Here is a 9,320-nt window from a genome sequence, read left to right as displayed (position 1 = left end):
GCCTCAGTGCTTTATGTCAGTGGTACCTGACATTGGCAATCGTTTGGGGATAGTTTCATTTATCTTAACACAATTTGAATATTGGTGAAACATAGTAATTGAGCAATTCTACTGAAAAAAAAAGCAATCAACATTCATAACATTGTGTCTTCATCTTAAAAAGTAACACTTCTTTAATTGCTCTAGAGGAGTTAGCTACCTCCTCTGTGCGGGCCAGGGGAAACTAATTAGCAGTGAAATAACTCTCCTTGAAAAGCTTTCAAAACAACAACAACAGACAAAACACACTAACAGGGAGATGAAAACAACAACCTCTAAGACGGGAAAGCATTTTCTCAGAGCAGCACAACCCTTTATTTAATCGCATGGTCTGCATCCCAAATAGCACCTTATTCCCTACATAGTGCACTACTTTTGACCAGAGCCCTGTGGGACTTGGTCTATAGTAGTGCGCTACAGGGAATAAGGTGCTATTTGGGACGCACGCATGATGGGCCATTACATTAGCAGCTCTGGCCAGGTCTCCTCTGTGCCTGCTCACTGCTTCCCAGCTGGTGATGGCTAGGCCACAGAGAACAGCCTCTCTCTCCCAGTAGGAAGCCAGACTATATCCCTTAGCTAACATCGCATCATATTCACTTGCAAGCCTAAGAGGAGGAGGAGGAGGAGGAGGAGGAGGAGGAGGAGGAGGTGGAGGTGGAGGAGGAGGAGGAGGAGGAGGAGGAGGAGGAGGTGTGATGGTGCAGCACATAAAAGCAGAGTTGTAGAACAGCGATCCCTGGTAACAAATGATAGATGTTGTCTTGGTGTTTGAGTTGATGAACCTCACAGATGTTGTCTTGGTGTTGGAGTTGATGAACCTCACAGATGTTGACTTGGTGTTGGAGTTGATGAACCTCACAGATGTTGTCTTGGTGTTTGAGTTGATGAACCTCACAGATGTTGACTTGGTGTTGGAGTTGATGAACCTCACAGATGTTGTCTTGGTGTTTGAGTTTATGAACCTCACAGATGTTGTCTTGGTGTTTGAGTTGATGAACCTCACAGATGTTGTCTTGGTGTTGGAGTTGATGAACCTCACAGGTTGGTTGTAGATAGAAATGAGGCATCTGAACTAGTTGAATGTATTAATATACTGGCTATAGGGAGAACTGAACTGTGAATGTTAACATTTACTCTTTATGATTTAACCTAACATGTATTGTTGGCTGCGCAGTATGACTTTATGATTGGACACCAAGCTCAGCAGACTCACAACTCTGGCTCATAGGTGTGAGTCTCTGTTTAGCAAAACGTTCACGGTTGTACTGCAGTGTACATGATACTGATCCTTCTTAGAGCACAATCTCAACACCAGACTGATCCTTCTTAGAGCACAATCTCAACACCAGACTGATCCTTCTTAGAGCACAATCTCAACACCAGACTGATCCTTCTTAGAGCACAATCTCAACACCAGACTGATCCTTCTTAGAGCACAATCTCAACACCAGACTGATCCTTCTTAGAGCACAATCTCAACACCAGACTGATCCTTCTTAGAGCACAATCTCAACACCAGACTGATCCTTCTTAGAGCACAATCTCAACACCAGACTGATCCTTCTTAGAGCACAATCTCAACACCAGACTGATCCTTCTTAGAGCACAATCTCAACACCAGACTGATCCTTCTTAGAGCACAATCTCAACACCAGACTGATCCTTCTTAGAGCACAATCTCAACACCAGACTGATCCTTCTTAGAGCACAATCTCAACACCAGACTGATCCTTCTTAGAGCCCAATCTCAACACCAGACTGATCATTCATTAAATCCCACAAACTATAAGTAAAATGCAATAAGGGACCTGAGATGAATAAGTGTTTGTCTGACATACAACGTAATGTAACCCCAATACCCTTTAGACTTCAATTACAGCGTGTGACAAATGTTTCAGATTTCTATTTAATGTGAGGACGATATTAAATCAAGCAGAATCCCCCCCCCCCTGTAACTCTTAAATCAGGACTGATTAAATACCCACCCCATAAAGGGTAAGCAAATGTCAGCTAACGTGTAATTGAAAGGGAGGAGGAGTTCAAACTTGCTTAAAAGGTACCGCCATAATGTCTACAGGTAAATAAATGAGGAGACACTGTGTTGAGTGCAGTACTAATCCTATCACAGGCAATTTGTTAAATGCAATGAAAGTCTGTTTTTCTATCCCTGAAAATGAAACCATACAAAATATCTATGGCCTTATTTAACAGAAATAGCTTTTCAATAATTCCTATTACAATGTCTTATTCTTGCACTTTGCTCCATAATATTGATCTGCTTCAGTATATTGTGCCAATCTGGACACTGTACCCCTTAAAATATAGATACTAGTCATTCTCCCTGGCACTCACCCAGCTCACAGATACCTCCCTGAATATCCCTGGTGGTTAGCTTTGCAGGTGCTGATCAATAGCGCTTTCCATATTTTTTTGTCAGAAAGAAAAAAAAAGATTGCTTCACTTGAGGTAAAAGATATATAACTGGGAAGCTCCATTGATGTTCCTCTCTACCTCCCTGACAGAGAGATTTGTTTGAATTCATCCAGCTATGATTAACCTTCAGAACTACGCAGGTCTTGTCTTATTCGTTTGTAGGGATTTCTTTGTGTTCGGTGAGGGCACCATGAAGGCTGAAGAGGGGGACTATATTTTCCTCTGAGGGCTTCTCCATATTTTATCTTAAGAGGTTACCCTCTTACACAGTTACGTTATCTTTACGAAAATAACATGCTAAGTTGGATAAAGTTTATACAAAGTCATTCAAATGTCATTTGACAACATATATTTTAACGTCTCATTTCCTATTCTACACTCTTAGAAAAAAAAAGGCATGGAACCCAAAAGGGTTCTAACTGGAATCCAAAATGGGTTCTACCCGGAACCAAAAAGGGTTCTAACTGGAATCCAAAATGGGTTCTACCCAGAACCAAAAAGGGTCCTCCTCTGGCAACAGCTGCAGAACCCGTTCGAAACACTTTTTTTTTCTAAAAGTGTACCATTGTTGAGGTCACCATCTTGCAGTCTCATTGTCTCACAACAGTATACGGCCAATACTATTCATTGTATGCTTTTATTCTGTTAAAAAACGTTGGCACCGTATCCCAACACCGAGCATCAGCTGCCACTATGAAGTTATTCCAGTTTGTTTCACAACTCAAACTCCTGGAGGATTTTGTTGTTGGTAAAAAAAAAAAGTAAAAGCTTCCAATAAGTGCTCGGTTTTCCGCCTTGGGTTTTCCCCCCACAATTCTCCTGTGCTTAACCTTTCATCCAACTCAATCAATATCTCCTACTGCGCCTCAGGCTGCGCTGCAGAAAAATACGACATCCAATTTACACACAGAAATAACCAACTATCCAACAGGTACCACATAATCACCACACAAAAAAAGAAAAGAGCTTGGGACGTATCTGTTGTATATTCTAAACAGCTCTTTCCGACCCCCATTTACATGTGAAAATCACACACACCCGTTTCTTCACTGCCATGTCTAGCACAGCGCACATCAAGTGGCAGTGAAACGCCCGCCTCCTGTTTGTTTTAAAAAAGCGAGTGTTTTTTGGCTGGTTGTGTCACACCTTAGCATATTGCTCAGACGTGTTTTGTGTACAGACGGTTGAGTCGTATTCCCCTGTTGGTCCGTCTGAAACACTGCCTATACCTGGGTGGTTCTCAGAGGACGCTACTTGGGGGCCGCTCGCTCGCGGAGCGCGGAGTAGAAAGTCATTTCACAATGCCAGGTATTTTTTAAATCACATGACGCTAGGCTAGGTGTGGCATTGACAGAGAACAGCGCTGCAGCTACGCTGGCAGGGTGGGTGAGAATGAGTTGCCATCGGCAATAAATTAACCACTAGTGCCAGGATGACACCTTACTCAACCATGTCACTTGTCTCTGATGTTGAGAAAACAGGGCAGCCATGAATCGTGTGACGAAACGACCACTTTCAAAAAAAAAAATTAGAGACAGATCAGTTTAAATCTAGTTGAGGGCCTCCGTACATGCCATGCAGGTAACCTGACCCAGGACTGCAAAGCATAATGTGTTAAAAACCACGCGGGGAGGAAATAACTAACTGTGTTAAAAGGATGGAGGAGGAAATACCTAACTGTGTTAAAAGGATGGAGGAGGAAATACCAAACTGTGTTAAAAGGATGGAGGAGGAAATACCTAACTGTGTTAAAAGGATGGAGGAGGAAATACCTAACCGTGTTAAAAGGATGGAGGAGGAAATACCTAACTGTGGTAAAAGGATGGAGGAGGAAATACCTAACTGTGTTAAAAGGATGGAGGAGGAAATACCTAACTGTGTTAAAAGGATGGAGGAGGAAATACCTAACTGTGTTAAAAGGATGGAGGAGGAAATACCTAACTGTGATGTGGGATGGAGGAGGAAATAACTAACTGTGTTAAAAGGATGGAGGAGGAAATACCTAACTGTGTTAAAGGGATGGAGGAGGAAATACCTAACTGTGATGTGGGATGGAGGAGGAAATACCTAACTGTGATGTGGGATGGAGGAGGAAATACCTAACTGTGTTAAAGGGATGGAGGAGGAAATACCTAACTGTGTTAAAGGGATGTGGGGAGGAAATACCTAACTGTGTTAAAGGGATGTGGGGAGGAAATACCTAACTGTGTTAAAGGGATGTGGGGAGGAAATACCTAACTGTGTTAAAGGGATGTGGGGAGGAAATACCTAACTGTGTTAAAGGGATGGAGGAGGAAATACCTAACTGTGTTAAAAGGATGGAGGAGGAAATACCTAACTGTGTTAAAAGGATGGAGGAGGAAATACCTAACTGTGTTAAAAGGATGGAGGAGGAAATAACTAACTGTGATGTGGGATGGAGGAGGAAATACCTAACTGTGTTAAAAGGATGGAGGAGGAAATACCTAACTGTGTTAAAAGGATGGAGGAGGAAATACCTAACTGTGTTAAAAGGATGGAGGAGGAAATAACTAACTGTGATGAGGGATGGGACAGCCCTGGACAATAAGAAGAACATTTTGAATTAGTAGATTGAAGTTTTTCAAAGGGGTGCTATCAAAATGGGTGTTTTCAAGGTGCAAATGCTGTTTTATATTTAATATAAATGTACCAAGATCCTCTGTTATTAAGAGACATCACACTGACCTCCATGACACCTTTCTTTGTCCGTATCTATGAATATCTCCTAGAAGTGTCAGTGTGTGAATTACAATAATTTATTTTGTCTGTGTGTGTGTGTGTGTGTGTGTGTGTGTGTGTGTGTGTGTGTGTGTGTGTGTGTGTGTGGTGTGTGTGTGTGTGTGTGGTGTGTGTGTGTGTGTGGTGTGTGTGTGTGTGTGTGTGTGCGTGTGTGTGTGTGTGTGTGTGTGTGTGTGAATGTGTGTGTGTGTGTGTGTGTGTGTGTGTGTGTGTGTGTGTGTGTGTGTGTGTGTGTGTGTGTGTGTGTGTGTATGTATGAGACAAAGGATGAATGGTCAGACAGAAATGCATTATCCAGGTGTTGTGCTACTGTTTGCTGAACTCATATAACCCTCCTTTCACTGGCAGAAAATTGGTGAGATTTCAAATAAATTATGCTTTTTTTCAGTACCTCTGTTTTTTTTATACTATTAAGCAATATAGGGGTAAACTGTGAAACACGCTGGAAATAATAATCCAGCTTAAAGATATAGGTTTCTGCACAATCAACAATCGCTTCTAGCAGCTAATGTTTATTTCATTGAAAGAAACCATTAAAAAATAGGATTTTATACAAATGACCCACTGACCCAACCAGTCATGTAACATTCAGTGTTTCCATGCAGCTAATATTCATGTTAGCATCACAATCAACGTTCCCTTTGCACTTTGTTTACTGTATATGCCAATAGTGTAATACTATACAAAAACAGTGTGTCCTGTGCCACAATGATTGATTATGACAGGGAGCCAAGGTCACAGCGGAGGAACAGACCGGTGCAGAGAGGCCTGTCTGACTCATTCAGTTAACACTATATCCGCATTGTATGAATGTCACCAGCAATCCAGTGATTTATTGCTTGGAAGGTTCTGTTAAAAAACATTTCTACCCTTTCCTGCCTAGCTGGAAGGTTCAGTTCAAAACATTTCTACCCCTTCTGCCTAGCTGACCACATTGTATTTTCTTTTCTGGAAAGGGAAGCAAAAATATTTCAGAGCATAGATTACCTCATCACTGTTTGTCTCTATTGTACTGAATCTACTGGTCCTCAGACCAACAGACTTCATATTGTGTGATGTTCATTGTTATATTTATATTACTTCATTGTTATATTACTTCATTGTGGCAAAGAACGTTTTGTCTTAAAAACAAATCAGGTTGATGAGCAGTAGATATTTTAATTATATTGTAAAATATGACAATAAATAGGCAGATATTTGGGTACTTTCGACATCCCTTGTTATGTGTATTTGAAATTAGAATTGATATTAGTTGAATGTACTTGATGGGGTGACACACATGTATTGTGAGAGATTGTGTTCTTGTCCACTGGATCGTTAATCATGACCTTAGACCTCAGACCTGTGAAGAGTTGACTTTTTCCAAATGTTTCAAGGAAATAGAAACTGACTAGAAACAAATGATGGAAATGTCTTTCAACTGAAGTGAACATTCAGTTATAAACCATTTATAAAACACAAACAGTTAAAATCAAGAGACATTTTCCTACCCATCTCAAACACAAAGCCTTAAAAACAAGAAATACAAGAACCCTGTGATCGACTAAAAGCACATCCAGGTGATTCCTACAGATACAGGATCACAGTGGCACAGCTGAGAGGAATCCATCGTGAAACGATGTGGAAACGTAACCCTGTGTGTTACATCATCTAGGCTGACACCTGTTAGACTCTGTAGGTTGTTAATGATCTGGGTACAGACAGTCAGACAATCCTTCCCAGTCATGTATCTCTCTGAGCTGAGCCTGTCTTCTCTCCTCTTCTCTCTCTGAGCTGAGCCTGTCTCCTCTTCTCTCCTCTCTCTGAGCTGAGCCTGTCTTCTCTCCTCTTCTCTCTCTGAGCTGAGCCTGTCTTCTCTTCTCTCCTCTCTCTGAGCTGAGCCTGTCTCCTCTCCTCTCTCTGAGCTGAGCCTGTCTTCTCTCCTCTTCTCTCTCTGAGCTGAGCCTGTCTCCTCTCCTCTCCTCTCTCTGAGCTGAGCCTGTCTCCTCTCCTCTTCTCTCTCTGAGCTGAGCCTGTCTTCTCTTCTCTCTCTGAGCTGAGCCTGTCTTCTCTCCTCTTCTCTCTCTGAGCTGAGCCTGTCTCCTCTTCTCTCTCTGAGCTGAGCCTGTCTTCTCTTCTCTCTCTGAGCTGAGCCTGTCTTCTCTCCTCTCCTCTCTCTGAGCTGAGCCTGTCTCCTCTCCTCTCTCTGAGCTGAGCCTGTCTCCTCTTCTCTCTCTCTGAGCTGAGCCTGTCTCCTCTCCTCTCTCTGAGCTGAGCCTGTCTCCTCTTGTCTCTCTCTGAGCTGAGCCTGTCTCCTCTTGTCTCTCTGAGCTGAGCCTGTCTCCTCTTGTCTCTCTGAGCTGAGCCTGTCTCCTCTTGTCTCTCTGAGCTGAGCCTGTCTCCTCTTGTCTCTCTGAGCTGAGCCTGTCTCCTCTTGTCTCTCTGAGCTGAGCCTGTCTCCTCTTGTCTCTCTGAGCTGAGCCTGTCTCCTCTTGTCTCTCTGAGCTGAGCCTGTCTCCTCTTGTCTCTCTGAGCTGAGCCTGTCTCCTCTCCTCTCTCTTACCTCTACAGGTGACAGATGACTACACCAGGGCTTAAAATGCAAAGTACCAGAGCTGTGAAAGTGTAATCAGTGACAAACACAGCTTTAAAAGTGTTACACATTTTACACTCTTAGCTTCCTCCTTTAATGACTGGTGCTCATAGCTAACTACTGACTTGATTACTGTAGTTTATTCATGTATAGGGCCAATGTCTTGGACATCCAGACGTGTGTTAATAAGGACGGAGGTTTTACCCAGTGTAGAGGATGTGTTGTGTGTATGGGATGTTTTGATTTAGGAGTGAAGCTGTAACCTGTTAGAAACATGTGTACATTGTCTCACTGCACAAATGTGTTAATTACTGTGCGATTTCAGGCCTTTTATCAGCGAAAGCACACAATTCCTGTTAAGTTGCATCATGGCATACGTTGTTACAAAATATTTGTCATGGCATCATATCTATAAGTTCACATAAAAAAAAAGAAGAAAAAAAAAGATAATCAAATCTGTGTAAAGATATTTTCGAACGCCATTGCTACTTCGGCTAAAGGGCAGATTTGCGTTGTCCTGATTTTCAAAGCCAGATGAAATGATCCATTAAACGTAAACATGTCACCTCCCGCTGGTGTCGGAACTACCCAGGGGTTACAGAATTGAACATGTAAATTGCGATAGAGCATGTAGTTCCTTCCTGCGTTGCGTCCCTAATGACTTTGATTCAAATCTGACTTGTGTCAGACAGACACTCCCTCCTTGTTTTACTGCCGATGAAAATTAAAAGACGCAAGGTGACGATTAATTCTGCCATGTCCTGTGTTGCAGGGGTCAGACATTAAATGATAGATTTACTTGTACGCGTCATAAACATTTAAAACAAATGTTCACAATTTGTATATATTTATGTGTTTAGGGGATAGTAAATCAACCATATGGCCTGTTGCACTGTGTTATGCGTGCTGTATAAGAAGCCTTAAGGTTCTGTACGTTTTGGTGTGACGTTCTTAGTTACTTCCAGAACACGGGCTTCCTTAGACGCCAAGTGGTGCAGACGTTAAGAGGTTGGGTGTCATATAAAGGTTGAGACTGCTGCCACATTCATAAAAGGTTACTCTCTCTTTAAGTACATTCTAAGGGGTCACCCAGTCAAAAAAATGAGTGTGGATCTTACTGTCTGAGTACAGCAGTAGATAAGGTTACCCCCGGGGAGGCTAAATGCAGAGTAATGTTAAACCTTATCAAGTTTCCCCCCCAAGTAAATATTTTAGAGCCATTTCATTTTATTCCACTCAAATGCCCATACCCGCGTGTCTGAAAGCGAAATGCTAAATTTTAATATTGTTAAATATTTCATCAATGATAAATTATAGCCTCATCCTAAAACAGTCCAATGTAATTGTTAATAGATCAGTGTGGAGTTGATAGTCGTTTCTGGGTAAAAAAAAAAAAAAAAAAGGATACGACTGGTGTAGGGATGACTTAGTTTAATAATGAACGGGGATTTAACTGAAATATGCCACTGAACTGTGTTAAGTGATGCAGAATGGTGGCTCCCGTCGGGAAGTC

Source organism: Coregonus lavaretus (genome assembly GCF_964263955.1).
Source record: "Coregonus lavaretus genome assembly, contig: HAP1_SCAFFOLD_389, whole genome shotgun sequence".
NCBI classification, from domain to species: domain Eukaryota; kingdom Metazoa; phylum Chordata; class Actinopteri; order Salmoniformes; family Salmonidae; genus Coregonus; species Coregonus lavaretus.
Note: the sequence above shows the minus strand (reverse complement) of the source record.